The 27,008-nt window shown below is 41.3% G+C and overlaps 1 protein-coding gene across 4 annotated transcripts in view; it reads right to left on the reverse strand.

The window, feature by feature from the left end:
- RNF38 (ring finger protein 38) overlaps positions 1-27,008 on the reverse strand; it is a 130,140-nt gene that overhangs the window by 73,977 nt on the left and 29,155 nt on the right. The window lies entirely within an intron of this gene.

Raw genomic sequence — 27,008 nt, forward strand, 5'->3', positions numbered from 1 at the left:
ATGATTGGAACAACTGATAAGCAATTTGGAAAAAAGTTTTAGTTTATGCATCACCATACAGAATATGATGACTCAAAGATCTATATAAACATAAAAAAACGATTTTAAAAGAAAATACAGATTTAAAAAACAGTCTTAGAGTAAGAAAAAAATCTTCTGAAAGATACTAGAATAAGAAGGCATAAATAAAAAATCAGCACACATGTCTGTGGACCAAAGATGACCAATACTCCTTCTTATGTATGTGCATTTGACCCTGGGTTAATCCCTGTTAACCAGATTAAGACAGTATGCCAACTATGTTACCTGGCAACATTGCTTATGATAGGAATCACCAAATTAGTAAATCACAGTTTACTAATGGACACCCAGTAGGAAGCCCTGTTTTTTAACTTCTCTTGAGTGTGATGACGTGTAAATATTTAATCATGTCCCTGGCAGAAGACCTTAGAAACTATGCCCATGGAGTTCTCTGCACCACCCAATACAGATCTCATCTCTTTCAACTGAAGCTGTGAGAAGAGCATTTCAGAGAGAATGAATTGCAGCAAGGATTCCCATCATCTTACTGACAAGTTAATAGTTTCTATCCTGCTGAATAGTGTTGCCTACTGAGACCTATGGTGGTTTTACTAGTCTGAACCTGTAAGTGTTTATTTTTATTTTTTGCCTTTTTAGGGCCGCACCCATTGCATATGGAAGTTCCCAGGCTAGGGGTCAAATCGGAGCTTCAGCTGCCAGCCTACACCATGGCAACAGCCTACACCATGGCAATAGCCTACACCACAACAACGCCGGATCCGCACCAAATCCAAGACCTACACCACAGCTCACAGCAACGCTGAATCCTTTAACCCGCTTAGCAAGACCAGGGATTGAATGTGCATTCTCATGGATACTAGTTGGATTCCGAACCAGCTGAGCCACAATGGGAACTCCGTGTGTGTTTAGTTGACCCTAAGAAGACATACCACTGCTACGTGTGGATGTTACATTGGCAAATACCATGTTTTCTAAAATGTGCAATCAAATTTAGATGTCCAGTTATTCCATATGCCTGAGAAAGAATGCTGCCAAATAAACTTTGACATGTTTTCTTAATACTAAAAAATTTTTATTTTACACTTACTGAAGTAACTCTTTTAGACTTGTCAAAGGTAGATTTTTATCGTATATTACCCTTAGGCATTCATGAAAAGAAAATGAGAAAATAATTAATTGGCTATGGCAGAAAAACTACAAAGGAGGAATTCCAATCATGGCGTGGTGTAAACCAATCTGGCTATTGTCCATGAGGATGCAGATTCGATTCCTGGCCTTGCTCAGTGGGGGTTAAGGATCCAGTGTTGCTGTGAGCTGTGGTGTAGGTCACAGACGTGGCTCAGACCCCATGTTGTTGTGGTTGTAGCATAGGCCAGCAGCTATGGCTGTAATTTCACCCCTCGCCTGAGAACTTCCCTCCATACGCCACAGGTGTGGCCCAAAAAGGCCAAAACAAAAAACAAACAAAAAAACCCTACAAAGATAAAAAATCCTTACTGGATAGATTTATCAGTTCATGTTTTCAAATGTGCAGATTTAACATTCCCAGTAACAGTGACTATTCCTAATTTCCCAATATAAATTATGGTCTCCCAACTCATTTTATATGACATTGATTATAAAATATAAAAAGGATCAAAATAAGAAAACAAATCTCAAACACAGGAATAAAAATACTAAATAAAATTGCAACATAGAGTACACATGCAGCATAGTGACAGCATATGTAATATAGTGTGTCACCATAATCTACTCATGTTTGCCTAAGACTGATTTCTTAACTGATTCAATAAAATTTATCGGAGTTCCTGTCATGGTGCAGTGGAAACAAATCCAACTAGGAACCATGATGTTGCGGGTTCGATCCCTGGCCTCACTCAGTGGTCTAAGGATCTGGTGTCGCCATGAGCTGTGGTGTAGGTTGCAGACGTGACTCGGATCTGGTGATGCTGTGACTGCGGTGTAGGCCGGGAGCTACAGCTCCGATTATACCCCTAGCCTCAGAACCTCCATGTGCTGCGAGTGCAGCCCTAAAAAAGGATAAAAGAAAAAAAAAAAAAGAAAGAAAAGAAAATTTATCAACAAAGTATTAAACAAATGAATTTTTAAAGTTTGATCGAATCAAAAGATGCTGAAAAAGCATTTGCTAATATTATCAATCACTATTTTTCAGAAATAAAAATTAATAAGCTTTAGAAGTTTTTGCCACTGGATGACAATTCTAGGAAGGATGAGGTAGGAGAAGGTATAGTTGGCAAAAAGGTACAGTATGCATAAGAATAAAATAAACCATGCAGTTCTCACTGGTACTGTTATCAGTTCACATCATTTAACATACTCAACAACCATGATTTGGAATAAAGAGTATGTGTATATATGTATATGTATATATATATACAACAATGTCCCCAAATACAATATCTTCTGGGATAGTAGAATGACAAGTCAAATCATAACAAACTATTGTGCAGAAAATACAGTACATGTGTTTCAAGAAGTTAGTAAAAATTATACTTTCAGTCTCCTGTTAATCTAATATCACATAGTACTAAACTTAGACTGGTGAAAAGATCCCAAAGAAATCATGACTATAAGCATACATTTAAAAGCCTTTCCAAGAGTTACAACTTTTATGCAAAATTCTTGTGTTTAACATACCATGTTATGTCTTTCTCCTGATATAATCAAAGAAAAACAAAACTGTGCTGGAAACAGTTTGCATATCATCTAATAACTATGAGGGAGACCACCATTTGGGACAATTGTCAAAAACTTGGATTCCATGACGGCTGAAAAGATGAAGGTTGAGATACATTATGTAGCAACTTAAAAATCTCTTCCAGGGAGTTCCTGGTAGTCTAGCGGTTAGGATTTGGTGCTTTCACCGCTGCAGCCTGGGATTCAATCCCTGGTCCGGGAACTGAGATTCTACTTCAAGCTACTACATACCATGGCCACACGAAACAAAACCCTCCTGCAAAAGGGAGCATCAGGGAGTTCCCGTTGTGGCTCAGTGGGTTAAGAACCCGACTAGTATCTGTGAGGATGCAGGCTCAATCCCTGGCTTCCCTCAGTGCAGTAGGGATCAAGTGTTGCCAAGAGCTGTGGCATAGGTTGCAAATGAGGCTGGGATCCTGTTTTCTGTGGCATAAGCCGGCAGCTGGAGTTTCAATTCGACCCCTAGCCTGGAAACTTCCATATGCTGTAGGTGCAGCCATTAAAAGAGAGACAGAGGAGTTCCCGTCGTGGCGCAGTGGTTAACGAATCCGACTAGGAACCATGAAGTTGTGGGTTCCATCCCTGGCCTTGCTCAGTGGGTTAACGATCCGGTGTTGCCGTGAGCTGTGGCGTAGGTTGCAGATGCGGCTCGGATCCTGCGTTGCTGTGGCTCTGGCATAGGCCGGTGGCTACAGCTCCGATTAGACCTCTAGCCTGGGAACCTCCATATGCCGTGGGAGCAGCCCAAGAAATAGCAAAAAATAAAAATAAAAAAATAAATGAACAGAGAGTTCCTGTCATGGCGCAGCAGAAACGAATCCACTAGGAACCATGAAGTTGCAGGTTCGATTCCTGGCCTCATTCAGTGGGTTAAGGATCTAGTGTCACCATGAGCTGTGGTGTAGGTCACAGACATGGCTTGGATTTGGTGTTGCTGTGACTGCGGTGTAGGCTGGCAGCTACAGCTCTGATTAGACCCCTAGCCTGGGAACCTCCATATGCTGTGGGGGCAGCCCTAAAAAAGGACAAAAAACAAATAAATAACTACATAAAAAATAAATGAACAGACATCCACATTAAAAAAAACCCCAAGACATTGACCATATACTTTTTATAAAAATTAACTGAAAATGGATCACAGACCTAGATATAAAACACAAAATTATAAAACTTCTAGATGATAAAGAAAAAAAAAATCTAGTGACCCTGTTTCAACCAAACATAAAAAAGAAAAGCATAACCAAGAAAAAAAGTAATGGAGTTTCCGTCGTGGCTCAGGCGTAACGAACCTGACTAGTATCCATGAGGATTCAGGTTTGATCCCTGGCCTCATTCAGTGAGTTCAGGATTCAGTGTTGCTGTGAGCTGTGGTGTATAGGTTGCAGATGTGGCTCAAATCCCATGCTGCTGTGGCTGTGGTGTAAGCTGGCAGCTGCAGCTCCGACTCGACCCCTAGCCTAGGAACTTCCATATGCTGCCAGTGTGGCTCTAAAAAGATGGAAAAAAGAGCAAAAAAAAAAAAAAAAAGATAGTAAGATGACTTCAATAAAATTAAACACTTCTGCTCTGTGAAAGACACTATTAAGAAAATGAAAAGACAAAGCCACTGGCTGGTAGAAAATATTTGTAAATGCATATCTGATAAAGGAGGATATCTAAAAGTACTCAAACAACTCTTAAAACTCAACAATGGGAAAATATAGAATCCAATTTTAAAATAAGTCCCAAAGTAACAGAAATATAAGTAAAAATAAACCAATGAGACTTAATCAAACTGACAAGCTTTGGCACAGCAAATGAAACCATTAAAAAAAAAAAAAAAAAAAAACCAAAAAGACAACTTAAAGAATGGGATAAAATAGTTTCAAACGATGCTACTGACAAGGGTTTAGTCTCTAAAATATACAAACAACTTACACAACTCAACAGCAATGGAGAAATGGGCAAAAGACCTGAATAGACATTTCTCCAAAGAAGATATACAGATGGCCAACAAACACATGAAAAAATGCTCAACATCACTGATTATTAGCGAAATGAACATCAAAACTACTATGAGGTACCATCTCACACCAGTCAGAATGGCCATCATTAGTAAGTCCACAAATTACAAATGCTAGAGAAGATGTGGAGAAAAGGGAACCCTCCTGCACTGTTGGTGGGAATATAAATTGGTACAACCACTATGGAAAACAGTATGGAGGTACCCCAGAAAACTATACATAAAACTACCGTATGACCCAGCAATCCCACTCCTGGGCATATATCCAGACAAAATTATAATTCAAAAAGATACATGCACTCGTATGTTCATTGCAGCACTATTCACAACAGCCAAGACATGGAAACAACCTAAGTGTCCATCAACAGATGACTGGATTAAGACGATGTGGTATACATACACAATGGAACACTACTCAGCTGTAAAAAAGAACAAAATAATGCCATCTGCAGCAACATGGATGGAACTAGAGACTCTCATACTAAGTGAAGCAAGTCAGAAACAGAAAGACAAATACCATATGATATCACATATCTGGAATCTACTATACAGCACAAACAAACTTTTCCACAGAAAAGAAAATCATGTACATGGAGAACAGATTTGTGGTACCCAAGAAGGAGAGGGAGGGAGTGAGATGGATTGAGAATTTGGGGTTAATAGATGCAAACTATTGCCTTTGGAATGGATAAACAATGAGATCCTGGGAGTTCCCGTCGTGGCGCAGTGGTTAACAAATCCGACTAGGAACCATGAAGTTGCGGGTTCGATCCCTGCCCTTGCTCAGTGGGTTAACGATCCGGCGTTGCCGTGAGCTATGGTGTAGGTTGCAGACGCGGCTCGGATCCCATGTTGCTGTGGCTCTGGCGTAGGCCGGTGACTACAGCTCCGATTCAACCCCTAGCCTGGGAACCTCCATATGCTGCGATAGCGGCCCAAGAAAATGGCAAAAAGACCAAAAAAAACCAAAAAAACAATGAGATCCTGCTGTATAGCACTGGGAACTGTATCTAGTCACTTACGATGGAGCATGACAATGTGAGAAAAAAGAATGTATACATGTATGTGTGACTGGGTCACCTTGCTGTACAGTAGAAAATTGACAGAACACTGTAAACCAGCTATAATGAAAAAAATAAAAATCATTATAAAATTAAAAAAATAAATAAAAATAAAATGAGTAGGGTTTCTGTTTGACCTTTTCACTGGAATATCAGAATACCTTAGAATACCAAGGGAAAGACTCAATGCAGAGGCATCCTAGGGGCAAATGAATGCACACAAGCACAGCTAGCTTCCCTCTTCAGCTGTCTCGGCTCCCTAAGACAAAGGATATAGATAGATCAGGGAGTTCCCGTCGTGGCGCAGTGGTTAACGAATCCGACTAGGAACCATGAGGTTGCGGGTTCGGTCCCTGCCCTTGCTCAGTGGGTTAACGATCTGGCGTTGCCGTGAGCTGTGGTATAGGTTGCAGACGTGGCTCGGATCCCGAGTTGCTGTGGCTCTGGCGTAGGCCAGTGGCTACAGCTCCGATTCAACCCCTAGCCTGGGAACCTCCATATGCCGTGGGAGCGGCCCAAAGAAATAGCAAAAAAAAAAAAAAAGACAAAAAAAGGATATAGATAGATCGAACTGAACTCCTGAGAATAAAACAAAGATCTTAAGGCAACTTTGCATACGCAAGTCAGAGAAAGTACACAGCAGCAAAAGAAGAAACCTATACTAAAATAAAGGGTCCAATTTTTGAAAATCGAAAGAATCTAGCCAAAATACATTAAGTGACAGTGTTTAACCACTTTTAATTTTTCTGATTTTTTTCAAATACATTTCATAAAGCTATTATTCCTGCTCAAGAGCCTCCCTAGCACTCTACTACTCCAGGTACAAAGTTTATGTCCGAATCTTCCCCATGGGGAATGTGGCAGTGGGCTTCCAGGCAGACAGGGCTTGTTCTTCTGTCTTGTAAGCACTCAGTGCTCTGCTCACACCAGCCTGACAGTTCTCCCTGTGGTTCTTTACCTAGGACCCAAGACTTACATGAGTATAAAATTTTATTCTTATTTTCATTAACTTGAAACCGAAATGTAAAAATCCACTCTATTATAAATATAAATACAAACCACATGAGGACTGACAATACCTGTGACTCTGTCCCTAATAAATACCACATATATTTTCATACAATACAGTTACTGGAAGTTAATGAAATATCATTTACACTTATCACAGTACTTTGAGTTTATAACAGCTCTTAGGCTAGAATGTGTTATTTAATTAATTAATAAGGGATGCATATATATTTTATCACAAATTAGTTTTTAATATTTTGATAATTATATTTCAGTATGACTGGTTTCCTTTGCAATTTCACTGCCTTATTTTATGCAATTAAAAATATTCTTCTGGGAGTTCCTGCTGTGGTGCAGTGGGCTAAGAATCCCACTGCAGTGGCTCAGGTTGCTGCTGGGGTGCAGGTTCAATCCCTGGCCCTGCACAGTGGGTTAAAGGATTTGGTGTTGCCATAGCTGTGGTGTAGGTGGCAGCTATGGCTCAGATTCAATCCCTGGCCCATGAACTTCCATATGCCACAGGTGCAGCAATTTAAAAAAAAAATTTTTTTTTCCTCGGGAGTTCCCATTATAGCTCAGTGGAAACAAATCTGATTAGCATCCATGAGGACACATGTTCAACCCCTGGCCTCGCTCAGTGGGTTAGGGATCCAGCATTAGGTCACAGACATGGCTTGGATCTGGTTTGGCTGTGGCAGTGGCTGTGGCATAGACTAGCAACTACAGCTCTGATGTGACCCCTAGCCTGAGAACTTCCTTCCATATGTCACGGGTGCAGCCCTAAAAAAAGAAAGTAATAATAATAATAATAATAATAATAATAATAATAATAATCATCTCCTGGAAAGGGGCCTATAAACTTCATCTGAATAGGACCCAAGACTTATACTGGAATTAACACATGCCATACAACCCTACTTTAGTTAAAAGATCCTGGGACCAGAAGAACAAACTAGATCAGAAGCATTATGCAACATCCTAGGAAGAGTCAGACAAAAATATGTGAAATCAGAGAAAGAAAATGGAAGTGAGGACTCAAGTTAGAAGGGAGGGCATGGAGCCCAAAGTTTAGAACTAGGGAACACAAAGAGGTTGAGGTTGAAACAGTGGTGGAAGGTAGAGCAACTGCCAAGACTATCAGCTAGTGCTTTTGGTCCACAGGGGCAAGACAGTGAAGTAAAACAGAGACACTATTGGTCACGTTCCCAGAGACACTATACTGCAAAATCCAACAGTCAATTCTGAATCCTCGTCTTTCTGCATCTACTTGGCAGTATTTGACCCGAATGACCTCATTCTCCTTTGTGAGACTCTGTTCTTCACTTGGCCTCAGGAAAGCTTCCTTTAACACTGGCTACAAGTTCTCAGTCCTATTTGCTGGATTCTCATCTCCTGAATTTCTAAAGGTTGGATGGAATGTCCTAAAGATCAATCCTTAGACTTCTCTTTTCCATCTATATTCACTACTTTAGTGATCCCAACCAATTTTTATATCCTGCTACCTATTCAGTATCACTTAGACAGCTAAGCAGTAACTCAAACATAACATGTCCAAAAGTGAGCTTGAGCTCTTCTCTAAACCTACCTACAGTTCCAGTTAATAGCAGAACTATTCACCAGCTGCTTGGCCAAAACCCTTGGCTTCTTCTTCAACTCACATACATTTAAGAGCTGGCAAATCCTGTTGGTCCCACTTTAAAAATGTGCCTGAAATGTAACTAATTAGCATCATCTCCATTTCTGCTACCCAGGCCAAAGCCTAGACTAAGGCAACCAACAGTTTCCTAACTGGTCTCCTTAGTTCCACTCTTTCCCCATGAACTTTCTGTTCCTCCTCCCCAGTCTATTCTCCGTGTAGTAGTGTGACTGGAAAAAAAAAAGTAGTGTGACTGACTCTTTTCATGGTTCAGATGGATCATGTCACTCCTCTGAAAACCCTGGTTCCTTGTCTCAACCAAAATAAAATTCAAAGCCCTTACTCCTTGGTCCAAGGTCTCACATGACCTGGCTATCCTAGACCTTTCTGATCATATCTCCTACCAGTTCTTCCCTAAAAGGAAACTAAAATATAGTAAACACACCAGTAGCATATCATCATGCTAGCATGTAATATACTTAGAAAACTGTCAAAAAAAATACCGTAAACCACTCTTTCTTGCAATAATGTGGACCATCCAGAACTCACATCCCCTTTGTTGACATGCAGTGTGGTTTTCCAAATAACATGTTGTCTCAAGGACAGCTGGAATGTAAGTGAAACTCTTCTGCATACTGCTTTGTAATAAATAAATAAGCAAAATACATTTAAAATGTTGTAAACATCAGCAGAAAAACATTTCTGAGATATACATGTATTGCTTGAAACCTGGGTATAAAAAGTAAGAGTCATTAACCACAAAATCAAAATGCAGAGACTTGAGCAAAATGTGCATATCCCTTTAAAAGTGGTTAGCCTCTTTAAGTTGTCATGAAAATGTAGCACTTTAAGCACTGTTAGAATTATTCCTCAATGTGCACATCTGAGATGGGGTTTGCACTGTAATAGAAGTTTGTTAATCTAGAATTATGAAGCGGGCCTCTCTTAAGCATTTTGTAGACTCAACAGCTAGCAGCCTGTGATCTCTGAAACAAAGATTTGAGGGTTTATTCCTACGCTGTTGGTGGGAATATAAATTGGTACAACCACTAGGGAAAACAGTGTGGAGCTACCTCAGAAAACCACATAGAACTACCATATGACCCAGAAATCCCATTCTTGGGCATATATCCAGACAAAACTTTCACTGAAAAAGATACATGCACCCATGTGTTCACTGCAACGCTATTCACAATAGCCAAGACATGGAAACAACCTAAATGTCCATCAACAGATGAATGACTTAAGATGTGGTACACATACACAATGGAATACAGGTCAGTCACAAAAAAGAACAAAATAATGCCATTTGCAGCAACATAGATAGAACTAGAGAGTCTCATACTAAGTGAAGTCAGAAAGAGAAAGACAAGTATCATATAGTATCATTTATATCTGGAATCTAATATATGGCAGAAATGAACTTTTCCACAGAAAAGAAACTCATGGACTTGGAGAACAGACTTGTGGTTGCCGAGGGGGAAGGGAGTGGGATGCACTGGGAGTTTGGAGTTAATAGATGCAAACTGTTGTGCTTGGAGTAGATAAGAATGACATCGAGCTGTATAGCGCTGGGAACTACATCTAGTCGCTTATGATAGAACACGATGGAGGATAATGTGAGAAAAAGAATATATACATATATGACTGGGACACTGCTGTACAGTAGAAACTGACAGAACCCTGTAAATCAACTATAATGGAAAAAATTTAAATCTTTAAAAATTTTTTTAAAATCTAGGGAATCTTGGATTATACAAAGTAATGTAAGTAACAAACATGTTTAAAAAGTAAAAAAAGATTTGAGGGTTTAAAAGTGAAGGTTTTGGAGCTCCCTGATGGCACAGCAGGTTAAGGATCTAGCACTGTCACTGCTGTGGCTTGGGTTCAATTCTGGGTCTGGGAACTTCTGCATACCATGTGCACAGCCAAAAAAAACCCAAAAAACAAACTAACAAACAAACAAAAAAACAAAGTGAAGGTGTTAAGTATAAACTTGGAAAATGGGGCACCAACCTAAGTAAGAACCACATGTTTTCTGAGACCTGTTCTGCAAGACCAAAAGAGGCAGCTCTCACTGGCCAAAGTTTTACCAGTTTAAGCATTAAAACAAAATAAAACAAGACTATAGTTGACAAAACACACAGTATCAATGTAAATGTGAGAGTCCCCTACTTTAAAGGGGGGGACGGGGAGCAAAACATCAAGTATTACTTCTTTTTTTTATGGCCTCCCCCACAGCGTATTTAGGTTCCCAGGCTAGGTGTCAAATCAGAGCTGTAGTCTCTGGCCTACACCACCCCCAGCAACATCAGATCCAAGTGGAGTCTGCAACCTACACCACAACTCATGGCAACACCATATCCTTAACCCACTGAGGGAGGCCAGGGATCGAACCTGTGTCCTCGTGGATGCTAGTCAGGCTCGTTAACCACTGAGCCATGACGGGAACTCCTCAACTGCTACTTCTGGAAGTATCCATAAAAACAGCTTCTTACTTCAAAAACTTGGTAATTAAAACCAAAAAATCATGCATTTATCACACCGTTTACAGTTACTGAACAGCCCCAGTTCTACATTACAGAAGCCAGCTAAAACATATAGAAGGAATTTCAAATTAGAAAACATCATTTTTTGCAAACTCCATAAAAAACTGTTGATTCAGGTAAGTTACCGATTAGGCTAAAATCATTAGGTGAATGGTTGATGGGGGTTTGTAAAGTGCCAAAGTAACACCAGCCAAAGTAACACTACACTGGTTAGCTGTAGTTGCAGGGAGAACCTAACTACAAGGTAAAAAGATCAAATTTCATCATCTTAATCCAAAGGCTAATCTTAGCATCAGACACTGAAAATCAGACACATTCTGTTTGGCATTCAAATAAAAAATCGGCTTAATCAAATCAATGGATGTGATTGCCAGTTTACAGGGGATATAAGAACAAACAACAATGGAACTTCCTCATGGCTCAGGAGATTAAGGATCCGGCATTGTCACTGCTATGGCACAGGTTCCATCCTGCCCTGGAACTTCTGCATGCCAGGGCTCAGTCCCCCATCTCGTCCCCTCCAAAAGAAAAACAAATGATATAACAAGAAGCAATCAGCACATCCAAAGTCGGTTCCGTAGGAGTTCCCGTTGTGGCTCAGTAATAATGAACCCAACTAGTATCCACGAGGATATGGATTCAATTCCTGGCCATGCTCAGTGGGTTAAGGATATGGCATTGCTGTGAGCTGTGGTGTAAATTGAAGACGCAGCTCGGATCTGGTGCTGCAGTGCCTACAGCTTAGGCTGACAGCTGTAGCTCCAATTTGACTCCTAGCCTGGGAAATTACACTTGACATGAGTGAGGCCCTAAAAAACAAACAACAACAACAAAAAAAACCCCAAAAAACCAAAGTTGGTTTTGCAGAAGTTCTCAGTAAGTCAGTGTTTTTATTATTTATTTATTTAGGCCATGGAAGTTCTCGGGCCGGGGATTGAACCCGAGTCACTGCAGTGACCACAGCCACTGCAGTGACGATGCTGTGCCACAAGGGAACTTCCAGTAAGTCAGTGTTATTAATATTCTAGAAGGAAAAAGAAAAGATAGGAAGTGTGCTAGACTAAAAGAGATTAAAGGAAATAATCAGATACAATGTGCATACCAGATTACATATTAGTTTAAATAAACCAGTTAAAAAGGATATTTGAGAGAGAATTGGAGAAATATGAATATGGTAAAAATTAGATGAGATGAAAACTTACTTATAAACTTACAAAATGTTACCTTAGAAAAGCAAAGTAGAGAAGAATGTGAATAGTATGGTAATACCTGGGTGACAAAAGGAAATTTTTTTATTTTTGCTGATCTATACTTTCTGATTTTTTCCCATGATGTCATTTAAAAAAGGGCCTAGTTCCAAGGCTAGCTTCCAGTATCCCTAGGAATACTACACCAAATGGGCCAACCAGACTCAAGAAAAACAAAGGACTCCAATAGCACCCCCCTGACCATGAGTAGGATTCTTGAGGTGACTCTCCATTACCTTCTCTCTCCTTTATGAAATCTTGTTCACAGATGATCGTGGTGGCAACTGTTAAGGTGCTCTGCTAAGACGCAACTGATAGCCTAAGTGCAGTCAGGGATACATCTTTACTCCATTCATTTTGTTATTAAGCTCCAGCCCAAATCCGTAATGGCTTCTGACAAAAGTACCTTGAAGAGAAGGCACTTGAGACCAACCTATGAGCACTTGTTGATGAAATCCCTCAAAGAAGTCACTCTCTTCTCCATCCAATCCTCTCCCAAACACACACACAGAACTAGGAGTAGAGACATGGATAGATGACTGACCTGGGCTGGCAGAAGGGCAGCACTGGGCAGGTAAGGACTGAACCTCATGCCTCAGTGATCTAACCAGGGCTTCTAACACACCAGTTAAGTACATAAAATGATGATCAAGGCTTGGAACAATTACTGTTTCTACATCCCAAAAAGGACAAGTGATTAACACGTGGCCAAGATGGTAGTCATGTCTGGGTCAGATTCTCCTTTATAATCCAAAGACTGGCTAGCAAAGTAGAATTCAATCATTCATTGTGGCAGATGGGTTTATAAATTCCTGAAGGAGATGGTAAAATTTAGCTAAAAGATGCTAGATCTTACAATGCTTTTAGATTCTTTAGGACACTGGTACAGGCCCTTGCACATAATGGGTATTCTGTACAATTTAATTAATTGTTTTGAAATCTGGTCCCATTTTGAGGTATTAACAACCTTTACAAATTAGTCTTTTGAAAACTAACCTATTAGTCACCACAATCCAAATAACTGACAAAGATATTAAAAAGAGACACTCAGCACTTAATGTCTAATACTTTGATTCTGCTCTCATTTACTGTTTTTTTTTTTCCCCCCCCCAGGGCCCTTCTCCTTTGACTCTAGCAAAACCATTTTTTCTTAAGCGCCTGATTTTACAGTAGGACATGAAAACATATTGATCCTTATCCAATACTTGGCCTAGAGGTTGCTACACATTCTGGAACATCATCTCTCTGGGTTTCAATCACATCATTTGCAGTACAACTGCTACTGGGATACCAGAGTCTAGGGCACGGCTGCAAAGAAAAGTGCCAGAAGGTTCAGAGTCTTACAACCAACTAAGATTTCTGTATATCTGCTCCGAAGATTTAAGTATCATCCAACTGTTAAAACCCTAAGGATCTGGCGCTGCTATGAGCTGTGGTGTAGGTCGCAGACCTGGCTCGGATCCCATGTTGCTGTGGCTGTGATTGATTCGACCCCTAGCCTGGGAACTTCCATATGCCTTGGGAGTGGCCCTAAAAAGACAAAAAATAAACAAACAAATAAGATAAAACCCGACATTATTTACTCATCAATCCTCAATGTTTCAAGTTTTCTCCAAATGAACGTAAAAAACAAATTGCACTATCTTTGGAAATGTTACTTAAAACTTACAAGACAGGGAGGGAGTTTCCATTGGGGATCAGTGGTAACAAACCCAACTAGCATCCATAAGGACTTGGGTTTGATCCCTGGCTCCTGCTCAGTGGGTTAAGGATCTACCGTTGCTATGAGCTGCGGTATAGGTTGCAGACATGGCTCAGATTCCGAGTTGCTGTGGCTGTGGCATACGCCAGCAGCTACAGCTCTGATTTGACCCCTAGCCTGGGAACCTCCACATACCATGGGCACAGCCCTAATATTAAGACCAAAAAAAGACAAAAAAAAAAAAAAACAACCCAGGAATTCCCATCTTGGCGCAGTGGTTAATGAATCCAACTAGGAACCATGAGGTTGCGGGTTCGGTCCCTGCCCTTGCTCAGTGGGTTAACGATCCGGCGTTGCCGTGAGCTGTGGTGTAGGTTGCAGACGCGGCTCGGATCCTGCATTGCTGTGGCTCTGGCGTAGGCCGGTGGCTACAGCTCCGATTCAACCCCTAGCCTGGGAACCTCCATATGCCGCGGGAGTGGCCCAAGAAATAGCAACAACAACAACAACAACAAAAAAGACAAAAAGACCAAAAAACAAAAAACCAAAAAACCTTACAACTCTCGCTCAGTGGGTTGAGGATCTGGTGTTGCCATGAGCTGTGGTGTAGGTCGCAGATGCAGCTCGGATCTAGACTTGTTGTGGCTGCGCTGTAGGCTGGCAGCTGTAGCTCCAATTCGACCCCTAGCCTGGGAACATCCATATGCCCCCGGTGCAGCCTTAAAACGACAAAAGAAAAAGAAAAAAACAGTTTGGACAGAGTTAAAGCACTCATCTCCTTCTCAAAAAGATGACTGCCAATTATTATAATAGTAGTCAGAGATTTAAATAGCATATCCTGGCTTATCATTTTAGATTCATTTACATCCTTTTTTCTTCTATAATATGCAGAAAATATTCTAATTTATAGAATCACAATCAATAGCAGGGAACAGACTCATTTATTCTTATGTTCTCTCTAAAGAATGAGAACATAAGAATAAATAATATAAAAATGAAAATCATCCATCTTTTAGCTTTGCTGTAGCAACCTGGGCCACCACCAATCTTTGAAGTTTGTTTTCTGACTTGCAAGAGAAAGGTTTCTACCATCAGAGAAGCAAAAAGTCAGGCCATTCCTTTTCCCTCTTTGCTGCCCCTACCCAGATAAACACTGAGGAGGCAAACAGGCTAGGAGTAGCTACATTAGTGACAAAGCCACATAGGCTGCAGCTGCAGGTGGCCATATCTTCCCTACTCTCCTGGCATTTCAGCTAAGCAGGGCAAGAAAAATAAGAGAATTCATGTGTCAATTTCTCTATCAAAGATGCCTCCTCTTACCCAGCATCAGATGGGTCATGTGTATACTATCTGCGTTTTTCTACTACAAATCTTACTTACCATTAAAATATCTTCTCCTATCAACCCTTGGTTATCTATGATAGTGTAGGTGAGCCCAAATATAAACACCAGTAAGTAAAAATCAACTCAGAGGAAATCTCCCTAAGCTTGGTCAATTACTGTTGCATCTCACCTAAAATTATTCACACATCCTTCCCTGTAAAATGTTTACCCAACATTGAGGTAACTAATCCTTTCCACCTGAGTTCAAAGCTTCCTAAGGGCAACACTCTAAGAAACAGTGTTAATGCTACTTGCTATTAGACTGAATTTGGTACTAGAAGAAGGGTAAAAGCAGCAAAAACACAGTCCCCATCTTCAGGCAGCTTTCAATATAGGAAGGGAAACAAAGCCTAAATATCCGAGAACAACCAGTCAGTGGTTTTTAACAGATCCTCAAAGCAGTCCAGGATTCTCAAAAAGTTAGGATTCACTACTCTAAAACCAAGTGTTCAAGATGCCTCTCTCCACCACTCATCCCAATCCACTTTTACGCAAGAAGAGTTTCAGGACATTCATTCAGTACAGTACAAGGCACAACTTTCACTAAGCCGAGCAAAAGGCCTGGAGGTAAAGCAGCACACTCATTCTTGGATGCATTTACTTGCACAAAGCCAAAGGGGTAGCAGGGTGGGGAGAGGGTCAACGTCTTCATAACTAAAAGGAAAGAAGTGCCCTCTCACTGGACTGGCTAGGTTAAGAGGCCTGGCATCTTCCCTTGCTTGAGTAGGGATGCCTTCTCTCTTGCTCACACTACCTTAGAGCGCCACAGTCTGGGAGTGGGGGCGGGGGGGGGGGGGGTAAAGTAATACACAAGGTAAAAAGTTTTACAACACGGGGGAATTCCCGTCCTGGCGCAACGGTTAACGAATCCGACTAGGAACCATGAGGTTGCGGGTTCAATCCCTGCCCTTGCTCAGTGGGTTAACAATCCGGCGTTGCCCTGAGCTGTGGTATAGGTCAATACCGCGTTGCCGTGGCTCTGGCATAGGCTGGCAGCTACAGCTCAGATTCGACTCCTAGCCTGGGAACCTCCATATGCCGCAGGAGTGGCCCAAGAAATGGCAAAAAGACCAAAAAATAAATAAAAATAAAGGCATTAAAAAAAAAAAGTTTTACAACATGGTCATCAGAAGCTTAAAAATTTTGGAGTTCCCGTCGTGGCTCAGTGGAAACCAATCTGAGGTTTCCAATCTGAGCATCTGTGAGGACACAGGTTTGATTCCAGGCCTTGCTCAGTGGGTTAAGGATACAGTGTTGCCATGAGCTGTGGTGTAGGTCACAGATGCATCTCAGATCCCGTGTTGCTGTGTCTGTGGTGTGTGTAGGCCAGCAGCTACAGCTCCAATTGGACCCCTAGGCTGGGAACCTCCATATGCCATGGGTGTGGCTCTAAAAAAGACAAAAAAAAAAAAAAAGAAGCATTTTTTGGTTTTTGTAGCTGCTGGCCTACAGCCACGCTAGATCCGAGCCGCGTCTGCAACCTACACCACAGCTCACGGCAACACCAGATCCTTAACCCACTGATCAAGGCCAGGGATCGAACCTGCAACCTCATAGTTCCTAGTCGGATTCGTTTCCACTGCGCCACAACAGGAAATTTTAAAATAGGAGTTTTATTGGACATTTCTCTCAGCCTTGAATACTGCTACACAGACATTTATATCAACTACTCTCTAATCCACAAACTAGAAGAAACAGGAGTTAACATAAGCCACAGGGGCCACTTTATATTGCCATATTTCAAACTGTGCAGAATAGACCTATGCATGAAAAGCAACAGAGAGGGAAACTACAAAACTACAAACAAACAAGAACTGAATTTTAAATAGAACATGAAAATTATATTCAAGCTAATTCTAATAATATCACTAACAGAAAAAAAAATCTTATCTGCTAATAATACTTTAGACTGAGAAATGAGAAGTAGAAAAGAAGGAAGGTTTTGTGATAAGACTGGCTTGGGTTTTAACCCTTGTTCTTCCACTCATGGGCTGTAAAACCTTGGGCAAGTGAGCTTCATTTTCTTTTTCCTTACCTTGTAAGGAGTAACACCTATGACACAAGTTGTTGCTAAGTTTATACGATGTATGTAAGGAATTTAGTGCTGTGTCTAGCACCCAAAAAAGGGTTAAAAGGAGTTCCCTGGTGGCCTAGTGGTTAAAGATCTAGCACTGTCACTGCTGTGGCTCAGGTTCCCCAGGCAGAGTTTGACCCCTTGCTGGGGAATTTCTCTATGCCACACGTTTGGAAAAAAAAAAAAAAAAAAGATTAACTGGGAAAATCTTACCAGTATTCGTCAATACAAAAGTGGTTAAATAAATCATTGCTATGCCTCCCTATGCTCTACTTATTATACAACCCTCCTGAAAGTTACTGACAAAAGAAAGGCCAGCAAGATATATTGTTAGATTTTTTAAAAAAGCAAGCTGCAGAACAACAAATAAATATAAAAAGGTCCAATTTATCTGGGAATACATACAAATTGTTAACAGTAATTATCCTTAAAAAGGACAATGGGACTAGGGGTATTTATACCTTCAATTATAAGCACTACCTGCATAATTAAAAACTATTAACAGAAGAAAAAAGGTATTACTTATTTAATTAAAATTACTCATATAAAGCACTTATATAACCCCAGATCTTGATTTAACCTCCCTATTCAAAACATTTTTTTTCCTAAAGTAGTTCATGGCCTGACAGTCCTGAAAATGAGCAGACTTATTTTCGGTTTCATCCGCCAGCCAATCTAACACAGCCAAGGCAAAACTAGGCATGGCTCCTTTAACCACAATAGTGGCTAGGGAGTGGGGGAATGGCTTGCAGGTGGGGATAGAGGAGAAAGTGGTAGAAGAAATGTTGAGAAAGAAAAAGCTCTTTGGGAAAAGAGCACCCTCCTCTACCTCACACTGTACTGCTGAGGTTACAAAATGGTCTTAGCCCACACTGGAAAGCACCTATTGTGACCTCAGCCATCTATATGCCATAGAGCTGACCTCTCCATGAATATCAGCTGCTAGGTAAAGATGTAATTTATGTAATTTCATTTAGCAGGCATTTTTACCTGTTCAGGGTTACTAAATTATGCTGCCAAAGCTTTCTTAATATTGAATTACATCACCTTGGATGGATTCCAAAACTATTTTCCTCATCTCGTTTTATTTTGCTAGACACTACAAACAGTCCAACATACATTCATAAATACATCTCTCAATTAAAAAAATTTTGTACACCTCCTTCAAAAATGCTTGCTTTGTGAAGTTAATACTAATGATAAAAGATGACTTTAAGTCCATTTAAATCAGCCTGTGAAGTGGCCCTCTGTTCAAAGAAATCACAGCTACTTAAGGAATGACTATTTTCAAGAAATATTATTTCCTAGTATATCCTTTGCTCATGCAAAATGACTTACAGTGAACATTAGATTGCACCCTATTAGCTGTTACCACTGAATGGTATTAGCTTGTTCTCAGACAACTAATGATAATCTATTCTTTTATGTATTATACTATGTTGAAACAAATTCATAAAACTCTTTCCTAATACATCACTTTAACATTATCATTCCCCTACATAGCTTTCTACTACTTATAAGAGAAAAAAGTCACATTTCTCCATCAGGCATTCAAATTCCTATATAATCTGCCCTGGCTAATCTTCGTAATCTCATCACTACCAACATCTTACCAAAGCCTTTTGTTCAGGCCACCTATCAACTTCCTGTTCACCTTTATCTGTCTAAATTTCCACAAATCAACACACTTTTTAAATCATACCTGGGAGTTCCCACTGTGGTGCAGAGGAAATGAATCCGACTAGCATCCATGAGGATGCAGGTTCGAACCCTAGCCTCTCTCAGTGGGTTGGGGATATGAGGCCGCCATGAACTGTGGTGTAGGTCGCAGACACAGCTTGGATTCCGAGTTGCTGTGGCTGTGGCTGCAGCAGGCAGCTGTAGCTCCGATTCGACCCCTAGCCTGGGAATTTCCAAATGCTATGGATTCAGCCCTAAAAGGCAGAAAAACCTCTGATTTCTGCCATCTCTCAATACTCAAACTTTTAAAAAGCCAGAAATGTATTAAAGTCATTGAGTAATTTTTTTTAAAAAGCCAGGAAGAGGGGAGTTCCTGTCGTGGCGCAGTGGTTAACGAATCCGACTAGGAACCATGAGGGTTCGATCCCTGCCCTTGCTCAGTGGGTTAACGATTCCGGCGTTGCCGTGAGCTGTGGTGTAGGTCGCAGATGCAGCTTGGATCCTGCGTTGCTGTGGCTGTGGTGTAGGTTGGCAGCTACGGCTCCAATTAGACCCCTAACCTGGGAACCTCCATATGCCGCGGGAGCGGCCCAAGAAACAGCAAAAAAACAAACAAAAAAAAGCCAGAAGAATCTTGTTCCCTATGAACATTTTAGCAATGATTACCACTGGGGTTTAGAGGATCAATAAACAAAATCCTTTCCTCCCGGCTACCTACCTACCTACTTCTGGAATAAGTGAGAAATAAGACAAAAAAGTCAAATAGATGGAGAGCAAACTGTCGGATTTATTACAGATAAAACCCATATTTTAAAAATGCAACAATGTCTTCCTAAAAAACTTCAGCCCAGGATTGAGCTAACTCATCCACTAACCACAGCCACAGTCAGAAAACCACAGGTTTCCCCCACAGGTTTCCCTACAGGAAGGTCTGTTTCTGGAAAACTTAGAGGAACAGGATGCTGGTGGCTGGCTCTGGAAGAGAGAAAGGGGAGAGGGATTGAAAGCTAGGCCCTGACTGGTTCCCTGCCCAAACTCTCCAAAAAGATTAGCCACTCCTCTCTGGGACAAAGACTTACATGAGAATTACAAGGAGGGCTATCCGTCCATGTGGAAACATGAATCTGGGCAAAAAGATTTCTACCATTCAAAAAACTACTTATTTAACTTGGTTAGCAATTTATCAAACTTAGACCTATGTCACTTCTTCTACAGATGCCTTAAGATGTTATTTTTGTGTAGTCTTTCACTTTTTTTTTTTTGGTTTTTGTAGGGCTGCACCCACAGCATATGGAAGTTCCCAGGGTAGAGGTTGATTTGGAGCTGTAGCTGCTGGCCTATACCACAACCACAACTACACAGGATCTGAGCCACGTCTCCAACCTACACCACAGCTCAAGGCAACACTGGATCCTTAACCCACTGAGTGAGGATAGGGATCAAACCCACGTCCTCATGGATCTTAGTGGGATTCATTACCTCAGCCATAATGGGAAGTCTTGAAGTTTTTTACTTTTTTTTACATACTATGTTTGTTATCTCCAAGTAAATTTTAAGCTCCTAGAGAGTGGTGTGTTAGATGAACTCTTCACAAGCATAGCAATGGCAAGATTTAGAGTGAAGATAGCAATACTATTAATCAGAGATAAAATCACTCATGAGGAGTCCCCATTGTGGCTCATTGGGTTAAGAACTCAACTAGTATCCATGAGGATGCAGGTTTGACCCCTGGCCTCACTCAGTGGGTTAAAGGATCTGGCACTGCCACAAGCTGCAGCGCTGCTGTGGCTGTGGCATAGGCCGGCAGCTATGGCAATGGTTCCAATTCAATCCCTAACCTGGCAACCTCCATATGCCTCTAGTGTAGCCCTAAAGAAGCCATGAACTGAGGGGAGCAAGATGAGAGAAATGTCTGCACCAGAAGTTTTAGTGGATGATCAAAAAGAGGGGTAAAGGACAATATGGTATAAACCTCAAAGACAGGTTTTTACACAATGGTGTTAAAGCAAAAGTACGAAAATTGAGAAGGTGAGAAAACCTTCTCGCTCTATTTTACATTAAAAAGTAAAACCAAAGCAATCCAATCTTGATATCATTTCTTCGCACAATATGACAACCACTCAGTTATTGGGACACAGAAGATTCAAATGACAGTTGGGAATCCCTACAAGCAGATAGGAAGTCTTAATTAACATACATTGCTGGGATATTTCAAGCTATCAAAACTTATAGACCTGAAAGCAACAAAAGGTATGTGATTAAAGTGCAAAGAAGAAAAGAAGTCAAACGTTGACAAGCCAGCACAACCACTGAACTGGAAAAAAAAAATTACTTAAGATGGCAGACTCCTCCACCTGGTTTCTGCAACTGATGGAGGCAGAAGTGCTCAGGGAGAGCATGTGGAGAAACAAGAAATCTCAGATGAGAACCTGGCAAATACACTCTGCAGACAGGGGTTGCAAGTGCAAATGCACAGAGACTAGGACAAAAGCAAGCATGTAAAGTGCACTGGATGGAGCCAAGGCCTCTAGAGCAAACATGTGTCCCTCCCAGAGGAGCACCTCTGCCACTGGGAAGAGGCCACCCAGTACAACCAGGCCATTTCCCCTGAAAAGCTACACCCAGATTCTTACTATAAAATAAAATTTTATTACTGGCAATACTATAAACATTTTCAAAACACTTTGAGGGCCAAATAAAACATATCAGCAGTCCAGCAGTTTTGACCCACAGTTTGCCACTGCTGACATGAGGCGTGAACAAAGAAAAAGCAACCAAAGCACCTAAAAAAAGAATACTAAAAAGAGACAGTAAATTATTAGGATAGAACAGTTCACTGACGCAAAAGAAGAATTTTAAGAAAGTGATAAGGAGGAAGTTTAACTAAAAATCAAGGATAAAAAGTGTCCAAGGAATTCAGTTCACTAGAAATTCACTGATAGAATAAAGGCCTGGAAGAGACAGTAAGCTGGCAGCTACTTTCTAGCAAAGTAATTTAGTAAACTGCCATTTCTGAGAACTCAGGGAATGTATAGTTCAGAAAATCTTGCTAATCTAACAAAATTTTCTACATATCTCTGATTAAAATCAAATAGACCCTGGCTTTACAAATACTGCAACTACATAGTTTAGCTTTTCAGAAGAAAATAAAAATTAAAATTCAAATGAACAAAGGAGTACTCTCCCCTGGCAAAATGCTGTTAATGTTCTTTACAGCATGCTCCTGAAAATGGAGCATGATTTCATTCTACAGCTTTAAGAATCATTCTCCTTTCTCTTCACCACCAACTCTGGAAATCACTTTTGATATACTTGATGGATTCATTACCCCTTAGGCCTCAGAAAATTCTGCATAGACCACAAAGGCTCAAATCTAGGCAGAGTTCTCATCATGGCTAAGCAGAAACAAATCTGACTAGCATCCATGAGGATGCAGGTTCGATCCCTGGCCTTGATCAGTGGGTTAAGGATATGGCATTGCTGTGAGCTGTGGCGTAGGTTACAGACGCAGCTCAAATCTGACGTTGCTGTGTCTGTGGCATAGGCCAGTGGCTACAGCTCTGATTCAACCCCTAGCCTGGAACTTCTATATGCCATGGGTGTAGCCCTATAAAGCAAAAAAAAAAAAAAAAAAAATCTCCTCGGCTACACTGGCTCACCAAGGACACATGGTGCCTCATCAGGGTTCAGAATCCACAAAGGTGGATCACCTTACTCTTTCTTACCATGGGACCACCTGTTATGGCATGTGGTCATAGGACTTGTTATGACATTCACCCTAGAATGACAAAGAGCGTACGCACAAATGATGTGACTTAGGAACATACAAAGACAACTTATAAATAAGAAGCATCAAGCATAAGCAAAGAACAACAAATTCCAGGTGAGAAGAAATTAATCATGAGATGCTTTCCGAGGAAATATGAACATGGCAGAGAAACTGAACATGGTCAGGGAAGCAGATAACAAAGGTACAAAGTAAATCTCATGGCAGTGTAACTCTAATTTTGAGGGAATTCAATTTCACAGAGTTTTTTCTTTTTAATAGTAGTTACATGTTAATTGCATAAATAAATGGAATTATAATCATCACTTGTTCCATTCTTTTTCATGTTAATAGTTGTATAAATTGAGAAGTCCTCTGTCAGACATGTACACATTTTGAGATTGGATAACTGGTTGCCATATGTCCAATGCAGTGGAGCCTACAACAGTGGTATAGAGATGCTTACAAGCCAATTACAGAATTGGGATGAGAGGCAGTGGAGACAAACAAGCTATGCTAAGACAAGGAAGTCAAACCATAGACCAGAAAGACCTGGGGAAGGTGAGAGAGAGAGAGAACTAGCTGGTGAGAGATTCTCCTTAAGCACGGAGGCCTGTGGCTCTCTGAAAGCCAGGCGACATCTCCTTAATCCAGGTTTTCAACTCAGTACTTCTGAGTGTCAGCTGATCTCAAGGAGTGTCACAAAACAACAAACAGTAGCAGTGAACACACACATTCCTTTATGAAAACAACTCCCAGCTTCAACATGTCACCTGAAGTGACAGCCTATGAAAAGATGAACTGACATTCTTCTCCCTTTCAACTCTCATCCAGGCTAGAAACACTTCACCTTGAAGTGGAACATGAGAGCCAGTCCCACACAGTGCAACATTTAGGACTTGAATTGTCTGGTTCTCCCACTCTCATTCTGCTCCAGTCCAGTCCTTGTCTTCTTTCTTCCCCTTCTCACCAAGTTTTGGCTCTTGCATAGGAAAGTCTACCAGGCTTTATGATGCATCAAAAACATGATATTCTGTGTGGTCCACGTGCACACAAGTGGACCTCACTCACGTCAAGGAGCTTCTCTTCGAGCTAGCCCTGCCAAGTCCTAATTATGCTAACAGCCTCCAGGCAAGACTTGTGGCCTTTCAAGCACAGGCTCTTACAATGTTACACTGATTTTTATCACATGAATGGTTGTTTTCTGTTCCTGGAGTTTGAGGGCAAGGAGTTAGTGTACATTCAGGGCTCCTATACACAGTGAGGATTTTCCGGACACTCTCTTAAGAGTTAAGGACAATGCAAATTCAGTAAAACAGTCTCTATGGGAGTTCCCGTCGTGGCACAGTGGTTAGCAAATCCGACTAGGAACCATAAGGTTGCGGGTTCGATCCCTGGCCTTGCTCAGTGGGTTAAGGATCCGGCGTTGCCGTGAATTGTGGTGTAGCTCACAGACGCGGCTCGGATCCTGTGTTGTGGCTCTGGCGTAGGCCAGCTGCTACAGCTCTGATTAGACCCCTAGCCTGGGAACCTCCATATGCCACAGGAGCAGCCCTAGAAAAGGCAAAAAGACAAAAAACAAAACAAAACAAAATTTCCTATGAAATGCTTTTTTTGGAGTTTCCACTGTGGCTCAGTGGTTAACGAACCTGACTAGCATCCATGAGGACGCGGATTTGATCCCTGGCCTTGCTCAGTGAGTTAAGCATCTGGCATTGCTGTGAGCTGTGGTGTAGGTCGCAGACGAGGCAGATCCTGCGTTGCTGTGGCTGTAGCATAGGCCGGCGGCTACAGCTCTGATTCCACCCCTAGACTGGGAACCTCCATATGCTGCCGGTGTGGCCCTAAAAGACCAAAAAAAAAAAAAGAAAAGAAAAGAAAATTTTTTTTCTCCCTTGCATTTTTTGGAAATGAAACCTAAAAACTGTTTATTAGGTTGAAATACATACACATCAAATTAGACTGAGTAAGCTCTTGTGACTAATGATGACTAGAAATTTTGACTCCAGAGTCTTATCACTGTGCCTGAATAAACATGATCTAGATACTCCTCAATGCTGTCAAATAACTCTGCATAACGTATCGAACACATCATACTATGCTTCTCCTTCTAGACAAAGAGCTGCTTGAGAGCAGAAGCCATGTCAATGTTCTGATCTGCCAAGCTCAACACAGTGCTGGACACCCAACAGATGTTAAATGACCACTTCTGAATGGAGAAGACAAATTTCAAACCAAAATTCTGCTATCTCTGAAGGATTCCAAATTAGCAACAAAGAGCTACACACCTCAAGCCCTAGATGTGTGGGCATTTGGAAATATGTGATGCTAGCGATGTTCAGTAAAGGAATAAGCCCCTAGAGAATCAAAGAAAATACAAGTATTTTACAGACGCTTGAGTTTTTGAGCCCTCTTAGCATACTTGGGATTCAAAGTAACGACTGAATAAGTAACACAAATGTAAACACAGAAAGGAAACGGTCTGGCCAACCACCATTTGCTTTCTATTTTCTTTTCAAACCCCCATAACCTTAGGACTTAGGCCAAGAACCTTGAGATTTCAACATTCAAAAAAACTATATTGAGACTTAAATAAAAATTCACTCATTGAACTTCATAAATTGGTCTGTTTTCACTATGTGCATAATTACTGTCATGGACAATGAGTAGCAGCTTCTATCCTGTGAATTCTTTTTTTTTTTTTTTGTCTTTTTGCTATTTCTTGGGCCGCTCCCGCAGCATATGGAGGCTCCCAGGCTAGGGTCCAATTGGAGCTGTAGCCACCGGCCTATGCCAGAGCCACAGCAACGCAGGATCCAAGCCGTGTCTGCAAGCTACACCACAGCTCACGGCAACGCCGGATCCTTAACCCACTGAGCAAGGGCAGGGACCGAACCTGCAACCTCATGGTTCCTAGTAGGATTCGTTAACCACTGCGCCACGACGGGAACTCCCCTGTGAATTCTTTTTAACTAAAAGCATGGAAGGGGGTGATTCTTCCTTGCAGTACTGAAGCCTACATTCCACTTACTAGCTCTAGATGGCACTGCTGAAAGTAACCTTTAAAGCTCATTAAATCTACCTCTACCAGTTTCCACTGCACATAAAACTTGAGGCCCAATGAAGGGAAAGATACTTGCCATGGGGCATACAGAAAACTAACAGCAGAGCAAGGGCCGAAAGGGTCTTAAAGCCAAGTGAGGCCAGTAATCACTTACCCCAAACCATCTCTCTGAAGCTACTAGATTTGTGCTTATTGTGATAAATTATATCAAAGTATTATGCAAATACAAATGGAAATGATTGAACATGGCAAAACCATCCCAAGCAAACTTCTCAGAAGAACTGCATATTCTAGTTGATTTAATTTTCTGGTTTCCAAAGGTTGATTTGATAAATGAACCTCACAATTACCAGGAAAAAGAACATGAGAAAGGGGGAAAAGGGGCGTTTCCATCATGGCTCGGTGGTTAACAAATCCGACTAGGAACCATGAGGTTGCAGGTTCGGTCCCTGGCCTTGCTCAGTGGGTTGAGGATCCGGCGTTGCCGTGAGCTGTGGTGTAGCTTGCAGACACGGCTTGGATCCTGCGTTGCTGTGGCTCTGGTGTAGGCTGGCGGCTATAGCTCCAATTGGACCCCTAGGCTGGGAACCTCCATATGCCATGGGATCGGCCCTAGAAAAGACAAAAAAAAAAAAAAAGAAAGGGGGAAAAGCAGAATGAATATTATCCTGTTCCTAGATATGCTATAAAGCAGTAACGACAGAGTACAAAGAGCCCAGCCCCACCACTGACTGATTAGCTGTGTAGCATTGTTCAGGCCAATCTCCCTGGAATTTAGTTTTCACATCCTTAAAAAGTCGAGGTTGGGAGTTCTCTTGTGGTGTAGCAGGTTAGGGGTCTGGCGTTGTCACTGCATTGGTCTGGGGTGCTGCTGTGGTGCTGATTTAATTCCTGGCCCAAGAACTTCCATATGCCACAGGCAGCCCCCACCCCCAAAGAAAGAGGTTGAATGAAATAATATAAGATTCCCTGGAGTTTCCTTCGTAGCTCAGCAGTTAAAGAACCCAACTAGGATCCATAAAGATGTGGGTCTGATCCCTGGCCTCGCTCAATGGGTTAAGGATCCGGTGTTGCCA

Source organism: Phacochoerus africanus, chromosome 2 (genome assembly GCF_016906955.1).
Source record: "Phacochoerus africanus isolate WHEZ1 chromosome 2, ROS_Pafr_v1, whole genome shotgun sequence".
NCBI classification, from domain to species: domain Eukaryota; kingdom Metazoa; phylum Chordata; class Mammalia; order Artiodactyla; family Suidae; genus Phacochoerus; species Phacochoerus africanus.